The sequence below is a fragment of the Ictalurus punctatus genome, chromosome 29 (genome assembly GCF_001660625.3).
Source record: "Ictalurus punctatus breed USDA103 chromosome 29, Coco_2.0, whole genome shotgun sequence".
In the NCBI taxonomy this organism is placed as follows: Eukaryota; Metazoa; Chordata; class Actinopteri; order Siluriformes; family Ictaluridae; genus Ictalurus; species Ictalurus punctatus.
This window is the reverse complement of record NC_030444.2, coordinates 12037986-12051909: the sequence shown is the minus strand read 5'-3', so window position 1 is coordinate 12051909 and position 13924 is coordinate 12037986. Positions and strand designations below refer to the sequence as shown.

At 43.0% G+C, this 13924-nt stretch overlaps 1 long non-coding RNA gene across 1 annotated transcript in view; it reads left to right on the top strand.

Annotated features, from left to right (window-relative positions):
• The window catches only part of LOC108260826 (uncharacterized), a 30014-nt gene extending 17584 nt beyond the window's left edge, over window positions 1-12430 (top strand). Inside the window, exons 2-4 of the long non-coding RNA XR_001811259.3 lie at window positions 9001-9095; window positions 9859-9955; window positions 11983-12430. This is a non-coding gene — a long non-coding RNA (uncharacterized LOC108260826). The remainder of the gene's footprint in view (window positions 1-9000; window positions 9096-9858; window positions 9956-11982) is intronic.
• The last annotated feature ends 1494 nt before the right edge of the window (window positions 12431-13924 follow it).

Sequence of the window (13924 nt, the reverse complement as noted above, 5' to 3'; positions counted from 1 at the left end):
ACTATTACAAATACACAAACAGGGATCAAAAAGGTCACCAAAAAAAAAAAAAAAAAAGGGCTTAACCTTTCCTCCCAAAGCAGAAATCTTGGCTTTGGGAGGAAAGTTGGCTTGATGCTTGAGGCTGATAAATGTGTTTGGAGCAAGGAAAGTATGTACAGTATTCGCAGGTGCGGTGCTGCGAATCAATCATATGATGAGGTAATGTATAAAACGGAAAGAAATACAAATTCTCGTTCTCCTTCACACACAAGCTCCGATTCCGTTTCTACACATGGGGTTCACTTCCTTTGGATCCCCTAAATACACTGGTGTGCGTGTGTTCATTCCTTCCAGATGCCGTCCTCTCGCGCCTGCAGGCTCTGCTCTCCCCAAGGCTAGAGCATGATTCAGCTCGATAAACATTTACAGCAGGGTTTTAAAAGAGGAAAAATAATACACACGTTACTATTTAGGCCGAGTTATCGTAATGAAAACACGGTAACTAACCGAGCCCTGACACGAGCACGAGCTGTTCTGAATGCATTCCTTGAATCCAGATGAACCAAATTGAAATGCAGGGAGTATTTTAATATGTGAGGAAAATCAAGCTTGTGTTACTATGTAGGCCAAACTCGTGTACTGAAAACACTGGCGTAGCTCTGACGGTATAGTGTGCAGTATCAGTTTGGGATGAACTCGGAGTTTAGGACTATTCTTTGGGATAATCGGGACGCATGACACACGTATACGCAATATTATTTAGGTCAAGATAACATAGATAAACACTGCAACTAGGTTTGCTCTGGTGCGAGTGTGCGCAGTGTTCGTGTCGGATTTAAACTCAAATTTAAACAGTAGTCTAAAAAAAATTTCCATCTAACGTAATAAAAACACCGTACCTATCCTAGCCCTTATGCTAGCATGCACAGTGTCAGTTCTGGATGAACACTGACAGTACCACCATACCAAAAGAAATTGGTCAAAAATAATAATAAACACATTACTATTTACGCAAAGGTAACGTAAGGGAAACAGAGGTTAGCTTAATCCTAATGCTAGCATGCACAGTGTCAACTGTGATGAACACTGACAGTACAGCTGTTCAAAATGTAAACAAATTCTAAAATGGGTGCAGAAATAATATACATGGTACTTTAGGCCAAGCTAACGTAAATCAAAACACAGTAACTAGCATAGTCCGAATGCTAGCTTGCACAGTGTTGGTTTTGGATAAGCACGGTGAGGTAAACTGTACCAAATTTACCACAACATGTGTACAATATAATATACATATTACGATGTTGGCAAAGCGAACATGATGAAAAATAGCTAGCTTAGTTAACTAGCTTAGATCTCGTGCTAGCATGCACAGTTTGGGTAAACACAAGCTCAGCTGGACCAAATTAAAATTAAAAACAATCCCCAGAGCCTCATCTTAATTTCATATTCCATTCTTGGAGGAACTTAGCATGCTTATTGATTTCATATGTAACCCCCCCTTCACCATCCATTCCTGCAGTGGTTGGATCTGCTATCCTGACGCTAATCTCTGATCGGGAAGAAAGCCACACTTCAGGAAGCATGGGAAATACAAACCCAGGAATTGTTTCAGCCCGTTTCTCACCTCATCCATCAAAATAAAACTCCCTACATGGGAACACCTGCCACGTTCTCTTCTTATTTTAGTACATATTTGGTTGAACACACTGTATTACAGTCATGACTTTTGGAGATCTACTGACCAGAATTTAATTGCAGCTCAAATGCACCAAAACTGGCTTTACTGCCCTGAGGTTCTAGATTAAATGGTCATGAGTGCTAGATTGGGATTATTACTGATAATCTAGTTTACAAACAGTCTTCATACTGCTATTTGGATAGTAAAGAGCTCTATCCTGAGTGCCCAAGTTGAAGTAGAAAAGTACAACGTACGTCACAAAAAGAAAAAGATTTTAGTTCCTATTGGTAAATCCATGCATCTTCCTTCCTCTCCCAAGAAATATGAGAAAAAATTAGCCAAGGCTAACTAAAAACCGGCTTTATTCCTAATCTCTCAAAAGTTAGCTAGCGTGATAGCTCGGACCATACAAACAAGCCGAATGCTAACAGCTAACTGACACAACATACACTGTGATAATAAATGGAAAATGTACATCCCAACTGCTAGATCACTTTGATAGTATTAGGTCTCATTCTTGCAGTCAAATCTGTCAAAGTTTAGATCTTTGCTCTCTGACGCTAAAAAAAAAAAAAGTACCTTATAACTAAGCAAATATATGATTATAGTAGAGATGCAGCAACTAATCGATAACAATCGATTACAGAAATCGTTGGAAACGAATCTCGTTATCGATTAGTCGGTCTGTACGTTTACTCATTACGTTACTTCGGTTCCGAAAACACGCATCGGAGAGTGAATACTAAAGTTCTGTCCCAAATGGCATACTATAGCTACACTTACACTATGCACTGTGTACTCTACCGTCTAGTGAAGGAATTTTAGAAAGGTAATATCGTCTCAAATGGAACACTAGCGTTTTTGTTTTTTTTTTACGTATAAGCCGTTTCCCAGTCCACGGCTCATGACCTCAAACGCACGTAACGCAAGGCCGCTAACTTTAGTAGATACCCAGAGTCGAGGAAAATTAATTTCTTCAGTTTACCGTCTATAAGTTTGATCATTTCATAAGTTTTATATCAAAGAGTGTTTCTATTTGTAACACTCAGTTTGTGGGTTTTATTTTAAATAAATGGGGGGGGGGAAATGGTACTGAAAGTTTGCCCCCTCCCCCCCAGCCCTTTCGATTAATCGATTATGAAAATGATCGTTAGTTACAGCCCTAGATTATAATGTAGTGATGCATGAAAATGTAGTGAATAGAAAGTAGAGATTTTACTTTTGAAATGAAGTGAACCTAATCCAGTATTGGATATTATCAATTCAATATCCTGTATTGGTTTGCTGTATGGTGCTGCTTATTAGCTAATACAGGGAATACTAAGTAGGCTGCCGTTTTGAACACAGTGGGTGTTTAGAATTTGGGCGGTTTTATGTATGAAAAACATCTCACTGTAATCTGTTGGGACCTATTGACTGGTTTGCCCTGGAATTACGATTAGCTGAAGTGTATCCGTCTTAAAAAAAAGATGGATGCTAATTTCTACATTGCTTGCACTGAAGCAAATGCTGGCCTTGAGCCCTTTTCTGATTGCCCCCCTAGAGATAGTAGCGTCGATTGGAGCTGAACAGATGGAGGAAGCCATGTGGCTTCTTAAATGGCTGAGAGAAATGGGAGGGGACACAACCGTACCAGTCGGCCATCGATCGAAGCAAATCCTGCAAGGCATTAGCTGCTAATCATCCGAAGGGTCGGTCTCTGAAGGCAATTTTCTAAAGGGATAGAGACACTTGCGATAAAAACCATGTGAGAAAGTGTGAGAGCCTCCTCACTTAGTCTATATATACACAGATCAAACTATAAATGACTTCCATGATCCTGAACAAACATCATATTAGTATTATAAGGTTATATCTGGGATGAGAAAAAGATGGGAGATAATCTAAAATGTACACTCACCAGCCAACAGCCAATCATGTTGCCTCAGCATAATGCTTAAAATGCTTTAAAAAGGTTCAGTTACTGATCACTTAACGGCATTTTCGCACACAGCAGTCTAGTTTGAGATTACAGGATGGTAATGGTAACTCAAATAGTCACGCTTTACATAAGTGGTGAGCTGAAAAGCATCTCAGAATGCGCGACTGTAGCTTTCTATCAACTCAAAGCACTCTGGTCATTCCTTTTTATTATTATTATAAAAAAAAAATAAATTGCACCATTCCGAGTGAACTCTAGCGACTAAGTGAAAAAAGCATTTATATTTAATAACGAGAAAGTCAGAGTTCAGACCTCAGCCCATTTCAGATGCTATTCAGGTTGGTCATGCAAGAACTCATGGAAATACTGACTTGAACTGAATTAAATATTGAACTGTAATAGCCGTGTTGTGAGAAGTAATGATCTAAAATTCCTCCTCCTGCACATCTGACCCCTTTTCAGCAGTGACTGTATGATGATGAGATCCGTCTTTTCACACCGAGGACGACCGAGGGACTCGTACACGACTATTCCAAAAAGGTGCAAACGTTCACCGGTGCTCAAGAAGGCAACGCGACACATTAAGAGCCGGGGGGGGGGGGGGGGGGGGGGGGGGTAAACTTTTGCACAGGAGAAAGGGGAAGCCGACGGTGCTGTTTTTTTGCGCAGAAACTGTTTTAATGCAAAAATGTGGATCGTTAAAACGGATTTCCGGACCAAAAAAATATATATATGAATAAATAAATAAAATAAAAAAGGTCCCCGGGTGGTCCCTGAAATTGTGTGTCAACATGTCGTGACCTTCCTATTATATAAGGTCACGTCTGGGTTAACTGGAAACCTTATAATACCAAGGGCATGCAATGTCTCCTTAACCTCGTATAGAACGGGCTGCTGTTAGCATACACAAGCACATTTCTTGCTGTTTTCATTTGCTTTGAATCCACATCCCTTCACCTCAGCAGTTTTCCCATTTTATTCTCATAACCTTTTAATGCATTTCTCTTTCAGGTTTGCATCAGCCTCTTTTATATCCAATCTTTGTGTTGATTGGATGCTGTTCCCAAGCTCATTCCACAACCTTACAGTCACGACTTTATAAAATCCGCACGTCTCGGCTGATCTGCGTTGAGACGTGGCAGACTTTTCACGACCTCCTCGAGCCCTTTGCGCGTTTACCTAACAGTCGGTGAAAACATGACATCACGTCACCTCCCTCCTCAGGAGGGAAAAAAAAAAAAAATTAATGAAAAAAATTTTTCACAACCAAGCACTTCTTTTTTCCACTAGCGCTCTTTCTGAACAGCCACCTTCGCCTGCTGCTTCATCTCACAGCTGGCCTCTACCTTTCTCAATGAACCTCACTGTTTTTCTTCTCTCTTTTCCTCCCCTAGCTGGCCAGATGTTTCTGCATTATGAATGGAGCAGTCGACAAGTTGTATATTTTTTTTTGCCAACGCCTCGTATGTCAAGCACTCCCAGCCGGCCGGTCAGGTGCAGGATCGAGTGTCGGTGTGAAATGTGTAAAGCATCTGTAAACAGCGGATCATCATTAACAGAGTCATAAAGTCCAGCACACACACACACACACACACACCAAATTTAGCCAAAGTAACAAAGATAACTTCACATTCCCACAAAATAGTTTCTTGCTCTTCAACCGGAAGTTTTCACACCCGACCATCACACCCATATGTGGACCTTCTTCAAACTCATGCCATAAAATTGAACGTGCACAATAGTGTAGAATGTCTGTTTGCTCTAGCATTACAGTCTCCCTTCACTGGAGCCAAGAGGCCCAAAGTATCAGTCAACAACATACTTGTGAGTAGTTCCTACATGTCTAATACTATCCCCATCTCCAGTGAAGGGAAAACAACCCAGAGTTGATCCAATGAGACGCCACTTCCGTTACAGCAACCTGTTTGGAATTTTTCCAATACTAAAACCTCCCATGACCGCAACCGACGATTAGCTTAACAAGCAGCACTGTAACTACAGATGGAATCACGTCTTGTGGTCAGATGAATCCGGATGAATCCGGGTTCAATATAGAGAAGGACCAGGGATGATTTGGGGCCGTTTTCTGGCTGGTGGTCCAGGAGATATGGTAAAGATCTATAGCGACACTAAGTATGAGGGAATTTCAACCCCATAATTGGTTACCTCAGTCAGGAGGTTAATAAACCAATCTTTCAGTGTAATAATAATAATGACACATGATTCAAGGGCACGAAATCTCATCTCTACTGAAAACATGTGGACTGACTGGAAGAGGGGCATCCGTATGCACAAAGTGTACGACATACACATCTATGACTTGGGAAAAAAAAAGAGAATGGTCAGAGATCCTCTTACAAATGCCTCCGACCGAGCCGGACCACACAGTAAGCAGCTCAGTGCTGTTATTTTCTGCACAGGAGCACCGGCAAGTAGATGGAGATGTAGACGTAACTATAGGTTTGAAAGCAGCATTTTGCAGAAAGAAATAAAACTACGCGAGAAAATAACAAATGTTCTGTTTAAGTCCGACTACAGAGCTTAACCGTACGTTTAAGCCCCGAATACTCTTGTGAAATATTTTACACATTGTACATTCATGCATCTGGAGTGCCAAGTCAAGTGGGCTGTTATGGGTCAGTCTACAGAGATGGATGGATGGATAGATAGATAGATAGATAGATAGATAGATAGATAGATAGATAGATAGATAGATAGATAGATAGATAGATAGATATGAACTACATTTAAAAGAATGCCACAATTACACAGAAATTGTGCATAATAATGAGCGTCAGACATTTTAGACGGAGAGCCTGAGATGATTATAATAGGGTAGAAAGGGTGTTTTTGGACTGTTCTGATGCGAGTTGGAAAAGCCATTGCAAAGTGCTTAATATTAAAGATGTGCTATGATATGCTGTTTTCTCTCTCTCTCTCTCTCTCTCTCTTTCGCTCGGTCTCTTGCTCTCTCGCTCACGCCACAAAGTTATTACAATAACTCGTGCCACCAAGTGTGCTATGAATGTTTTAATGGAATCCATGCGTCATTAAAGATAATCACAGTCTATTCATCGTGGGCCGAATAGCACAGCCATCCAAACGTCCAGTTCATCGACGGGCCATATTATAATCCTGAATTCAGAGTCACTGAAGCGCTGGCCTTGGTCTGCACAGAGAGAGAGAGAGAGAGAGAGAGAGAGAGAGAGAGAGAGAGAGAGAGAGAGTCAAAAGAAAAGAAAAGAAAATAGAGGATAAATGAAAAGGTGAGTAAATGGAATCAGGCTGACAAAAAAGGGAGATAGAAAGAGGACCATTAGATCCAGCATCGATCTGTTGTCCCTCTCTCTCTCTCTACCTCACTGCCTCTCTCTCTACCTCTCTCTCTCTACCCCTCTCGCTCTCTCTCTACCTCTCTCTCTGCCTCTCTCTCCACCCCTCTTGCTCTCTCTCTCTCTCTCTCTCTCTACCTCTCTCTCTCTCTGTGTGTGTCTCTCTGCCTCTCTCTCTCTCTCTCTCTCTCTCTCTCTCTCTCTCTGCCTCTCTCTCCACCCCTCTTGCTCTCTCTCTCTCTCTACCTCTCTCTCTGCCTCTCTCTCCACCCCTCTTGCTCTCTCTCTCTCTCTACCTCTCCCTCTCTCTGTGTGTGTCTCTCTGCCTCTCTCTCTCTCTCTCTCTGCCTCTCTCTCTCTCTCTCTCTCTCTCTGCCTCTCTCTCCACCCCTCTTGCTCTCTCTCTCTCTCTCTACCTCTCTCTCCTCCCCTCTTGCTCTCTCTCTCTCTCTCTACCTCTCCCTCTCTCTGTGTGTGTCTCTCTGCCTCTCTCTCTCTCTCTCTCTCTGCCTCTCTCTCCACCCCTCTTGCTCTCTCTCTCTCTCTCTACCTCTCCCTCTCTCTGTGTGTGTCTCTCTGCCTCTCTCTCTCTCTCTCTCTCTCTCTCTCCACCCCTCTTGCTCTCTCTCTCTCTCTCTCTCTCTCTCTCTCTCTGTGTGTCTCTCTGCCTCTATCTCTTTCTCTCTCCCCCTCTCTCTCTGTGTGTGTGTGTGTGTCTCCCTGCCTCTATCTCTCTCTCCCCCTCTCACACTCTCTCTCTCTCTCTCTCTCTCCCTCCCTCACTCTCTCTCTCTCTCTCTCTCTCTCTCTCTCTGCCTCTATCTCTCTCTCTCTCTCTGCCTCTATCTCTCTCTCTCTCTCTCTCTCTCTCTCTCTCTCTCTCTCTCTCTCTCTCTCTCTCTCTCTCTCTCTCTCTCTCTCTCTCTCTCTCTATCACGGCAGAGGAGACATTTAGAACCATTTCACAGATGTCTTTAATTTTACAGGCCAATTTTTGCCATGAAATTGTTATCGTGCTAAAGACCAGGTGGAGGGAAATAAACATTTCTCATGCATTTAGTAGCGAAACGCAGCACTACATGCATATCGGAGGTCGATTCCTACTTTTACTTTCAATTTTCGCGTTGTAAATGTGGAAATTTAAAGCGCTAGAAAACAGAGGGACACTCAATCACAACAGTCATCCATCGACTGAAGGAAAGTCCCAGGACAATTAATCTCAGGACGCTAATCATCCAAAACCGCAGGTCCCTGAGGAGCGTGCACCCCACGCTATAAACCGTTTTCTGTATTACATCAGTAAAATAACCCGCATGGCCCGTGGACGTCTAGCCAGATTTCTTTTTAAGCCGCTTCTAGCACATGCCAGTACGTTTCATTTCATTCCATCACCAGGTCTCCATTTTCAAGTCTTCGCCTGTAATGCATTTCATTTTCAGGTCAGTACGAGCGCGAGCCGTGTTGACATGGCACGCTCATATGGTGTTCATTCCATGACTTTCTAAAAGCACACAGAGTCCCGTTTAGATTTCGCAGGCGTTTCACGACGCGCAAAATTTCGCACGCTTTCATGTTTTTATACTCGTGTTCAAAACCTAATTCAAGGCTCTTTCATACTCTGCAAAAAAATAAATAAATAAATAAATAAACAAACAAACTGGCAAAGAATTCTTTTCTCAAGAGTTAAAGAGAAAAAAAAAAAAAAAATACAAGAAATTCCAGATAGTGTTGGATATTTTGGACCAGAATGTGAGAATTGGCCCTCTAAAAAGCCACCATAAAGTGTGCACAGCTCACGCACCAACTACAAACAGATGGCGAAAATGAAAATGTGGCACGCACGACTCGGTCGGCTACAGGGAATTATGGGATGCAAATCTGCATGTCGTGCACGACCACTGACTTCAGTTGATATAAGAGGACACTACAACGTTGCGCAAGTACCACTTCTGATTTTAAAAGAACGGAATAACAGCACGGTTATGCCAAGGGTTTGTTTTTGTTCCAACGATCACACTGTTCTGCATAATGCCAGAAGTCGCTCATGGACGATTCAAACAGAATACTAACAGTTTCATGTGTTGTAGGTCTACAATCGTTCATGATGTTCCCACCAATGAATATCTGCAGCATTTGATGGATTGGACGCTCTTGTGCCACGGTGTGACGCATATCCAGGGAGGTCTGTAAAAACGTTTTACGGGACCATTATCACATTTATTAGGTTCGTTATTGACTTCTTGTAGTTATTAACCTGTTTGACCGGTCACACGCGTTGAACGGGTTATATCCCATCCTCAGTAGCTTCTAATAAAGTCAACATGACACGATTAATGTCATGCAAGTCTAATCGTTTCACACCTCCGGGGTCCGGGGTTCGAGTCCCGCCGGGGCCGTGTGTGTGTGCGGAGTTTGCATGTTCTCCCAGTGCTGCGGGGGTTTCCTCCGGGTACTCCGGTTTCCTCCTCCAGTCCAAAGACGTGCATGGTAGGCTGATTGGCGTGTCTAAAGTGTCCGTAGTGTATGAATGGGTGTGTGAGTGTGTATGTGGTTGTGCCCTGCGATGGACTGGCACCCTGTCCAGGGTGTACCCTGGGCATGCCTCGTACCGGATGCTTCCTGGGATAGGCTCCAGGTTCCCCGTGACCCTGAAAATGATAAGAGGTATATAGATGGATGGATGGGTGGATTTGGGGGGGCGCTGGGGGAATCGTGATCTCTGACTTTGACTTTGCAATAAACAAAAAACATCCACTGAGAGGCAGTTCTGATGGGGGAAACATACGGTTGATGAGAATGGTCAGAAAGAAGGTTACGGTAACAATGTAGTGAGCAGAAAAGCGTCACACAGGTGGAATATATTCAGTGCGTTTAAAATACATAAACAAGTTCAGGGTGTTACAGCTCTGAAACATATTAACCAGCTTTGTTTGAACTTTGGTCAGGAGTCAGCAAGATACTCCTCGAGGTGCTCCCTGAAATACTCCGGGAAGAAGTCTACGGCTGGTGTTTTTGTCAGTCATGTGACCACTTCATATCAAGGTAGGTGATTCTTGGCCACGTTTATTGCCGAAATGTTCTAGCAATAGCTAGCTGGCGTGCAACACTTTAAGCCTCCTACCGTAGGTGCTACAGTAGCATGTCTAGCATACGTGATATCTGTCTGGAAGGTGAAAATAGCAACCTCCTGTCACAAGGTCTTCATTTGAATCCTAGTTCTTATAGTAAAGCTGTTCTGTTCCGTCTCCACCCCCGTCCCGTCACTGCTTTGCTATCCGATTGTGTTCACCTGTCCTGTGTTTATTTTGTATCGGTTTGTCCCTTTCCCAGTTATGCCAATAAAGATTTGCGAAGTCTCGCCATGCGATTTTTATTTGCATCGAGTCGTTTCCTTGTTCGATCTGTGTTTTCACAATGATTCTGGATTATCCTTGTTTAACTTCACTACTCCAGTTGCATTACAGTGCTTGGATTTTCCCCCTGATAAAGCACATACCTTCTTAGAATTAAAGCACCGGTGTCCTGCGTCTCACCACACGATACACACTCTGCTTGAAGTCTTTTGATTATTAAATTAGAGTATAATCACTTCAGTTTAATTATAAATACATGCATTTTCTAGAACAGTACAAAAATAAAATACTTAAGCGCCACTAAGTCTGCTCTCCCTCCTGTCTGGGAGAGAACGAGGTGCGGGTTTCCTCTGAATAGCACTTCATGTAGGAGTTACCGGGCCTCTGCATTCAGAGGCAGACAGATTGGGGGGGGGGCATGGGGGGGGGGGCGGGTTAGGGGAGTTTAATGAAAGTCAGAAAGTCTGACAGTAAAGCTTATCAGCCCACAGACAGGAAAGAAAGAGAGAGAGAACGAGAGAGAGAGAGAGAAAGACATCATCCCCAAACTGTCTCATCTCCACTGAACCAGAAGACACTGCAAGCAATGAAGTGAAAAGGGCCAATTCATTCTGTCCCTCTCTCTCTCTCTCTCTCTCTCTCTCTCTCTCTCTCTCTCTCTCTCTCTCTCTCCCCCACTCATGCATCATCTTTCGTCCTCTCTGCCAGTCTCCTATTCATTCTCCCTCATTTTCTTTCCTTCTCCCAGTTCCCAATCGACAGGAGCAAATATGACTGAACGGGACTAAGACCACAGAGTGGGAGAGAGAAAGAGATAGCGTGTGTTCGGAGACTTGGGTCCCACGTGACGAGAGAAAGGAAAGAAAGAAAGACGGATTTTTATTCCTTCTTTTTTTTCGCTACTGAGGATTCCCGGGAGCTGTGACAGGCATTCACATTGGTGCGAATTTATCTGTGGGCTGCCAGAGGAATTAACAGAGACAAGGTGGGGGGTGGGGGGGGTGACCAAATGTGGGTAAAAACATTAAAGCGGGGGGGTTATTGGGGATGTGTATGCTTGAAGTGGTTTAAATACATTGCCTTCCATTTTAGATTTGAAGCCCAAGGCCATCTGTATCTTTCTGCTGCCCCAAATTAATCTCTGCCACTGGCTCTTTTGAATTTCCCATTTGAGAGAAGACAGATAGAGCAAGAGTGTGAGAGAGAGAGAGAGATAGAGCGAGAGAAAGACAGTGAGAGAGGGGAGATTTTTTGAAGCCTGTATCTACTCTGTGCATAGACCAAAAGACCGAAAGGTCATTCTGCCCGGTCTATCAGAGTCTCAGCTGTGTTAACAATCTCAAACATTTCAGAGTTTAACACTGGCTATAAAGTCGCTTGACACACTGATGTGTAAAAGCTCGGAGGCTAAAGGCCTTTATAGTGACAGATTAATAATGACTACAGGACAATTGTAGTGCCATAAACCATCTTAACCTTCAATTCCCTCTCCTTCATCAGTGCTCATGTCGGAGTAAACTGAATAATCTAAACCGATACAGTCGAGATTAGTAAGTTATAAAAAGGCATTAAGTGACTAACAAACGTTCAGAGGAGAACATGTTCATATTGAAAATGATCGTGATGTGCTCAGTGAATTTGTCGGTTGCTGTCGAGCCAGATATGACTTTATGGAGATGCAAGTGATCCTGACCCTTTCTGCTCTGATCCATCCAGATACCTCTGAACGGAGCTCTCAACAACTGGACGCTACAGCCTGGAGATGGTACCGCTTGGAGTACCACGATATGGTCTTGGACTTCAATTCTACATGGACGTTCTCGCTGTGGTTGCTGGGACTACGGTTGCTGCGATGGCAATTACCACATGCAGTTTTGCACGCAGGTCTCCTTTAGTGAGCAGCGGACTAGTTCAACAAAGACTTCATGTTAAAACCTTAATGAACTTTCTTTTACTCTCGCACTATCCGGTGTTACCCAGATGACGACGAGTTCCCTTCGGAGTCCGGTTCCTCTCAAGGTTTCTTCCTCAGATCATCTTAGGGAGCGTTTCCTCCGTCTCCTGTGTTTATATGTTTCTGTAAAGCCGCTTTGAGACGATGTCCGTTGTTAAAAGCGCTCTACAAATAAAACTGAATTGAACTGTATTCTTCACTGTTTCGCACCGACATCAAATTGCCAGCGCACTTACTCCAAGATTGTATTTCATTATTATTATTTATTATTATTATTATAAAAAAAAAACATTTCTCAAACGGAAGGGATCGATAAATACAAAAGAATACAAGGGCTTCTTTTCTCGTCCACCATTTTTTCCAGCGACAGTCGTATTAAACGTCACGTTGATAAGAAATCCAACATGGAAGTAGTAGAGACGTTGGTGCAAAAGTTCGACTCAAAGGACCAGAATGCACTGCAGGTAAACGGCGCGGTTCCCGCTGAGACTCGGCTCGACCGGATAGAGATCCACGAGACGGCCAACGTGATGGTGTCGATCCTGTTTTTAGCGTCGTCTTTTATTTAAGCCGGTCTTCCAAAAGGCTAAAGCACTAAAGCGCTGCTGCATCGCTCACCCGCGAGCGTCGATGAGAAGTTTGAAGGCAGAATTTTTAAAAATGTGATTCATATCACGTCAAGTGGGTTTTAATTGTTATTCCTCTAGATGTACATTGGAATGAAATGCCATTTCTAAAGGACCATGGTGCAACACAAGACGCGAGACTACATAAAGTCGAAATCCACAACAGCATGAGACGAATGCAGGACAATAAACACATAGAACAATGATAGTAGAGTTCTGATTTGATTTGTATATAAAATATGGATGCGCAAGTGTGATTATTTAGCACCTACAAGCTGGTGTCGATTAGCTTTACAGCTCCTGGATAGGACGAGAGAAGCAGAGACACTACACACCTTAGCTAATCACCACTGACCATCAATACGTTTAGAATAATACGTTTCTGTATGCATGTTTATACACTTATTTATACCATACTAGCATTAATATTCTTTGCACCAAATGCCCACCACCACCAAGCTCCATAAGGACCAGCGCGGTGTATTAGGTGATGTAATACTTTAGTAATCTGGATCTTTAGCTCTGGTAAAGAATTGACCTTCCGCTAACCATAGGACACAGTGGAGCTCCGGTCGTTCCCCAAACCCAGCCATCTGGGCCAGGCCTCGGCTAATCAAAATAAATCATGTGCTTGTGTCTACAGAACAGCTTCTGAAGGCTGCGACTCCTAAACCGACATGGCAGCGCATATGTCAAGGAGGAACACCTCAGAGTCTCACCGCGACGTCTAATCCCAATAGGGTTCGGAGATTAAAAGGAATTAGAAAAGAGACAGAGCATGCATGGAAGGGTTCATTAAATATAAATTTTTTTTTTTTTTTTTCCCCAGAATACATAGAGTAATTTCATATAGCATATTACATGAAGCCCATATACAGAGATCAGTATAACTGTACGTCATAAATTAGTAATGATTCCTTCGAAGATGTTGTTTTTATAAACGCTAAAAATGTCTCTGAAATGTCTAGTAAATGTTTTATGGGTTTCCTCTGGGTTCTCTGGTTTCCTCCAGGATGTGCTGCGAACGTCTCGGTGCCAGGTAGTACAGAACACCTTCAGAGGTCTTGTGGAGTCCATG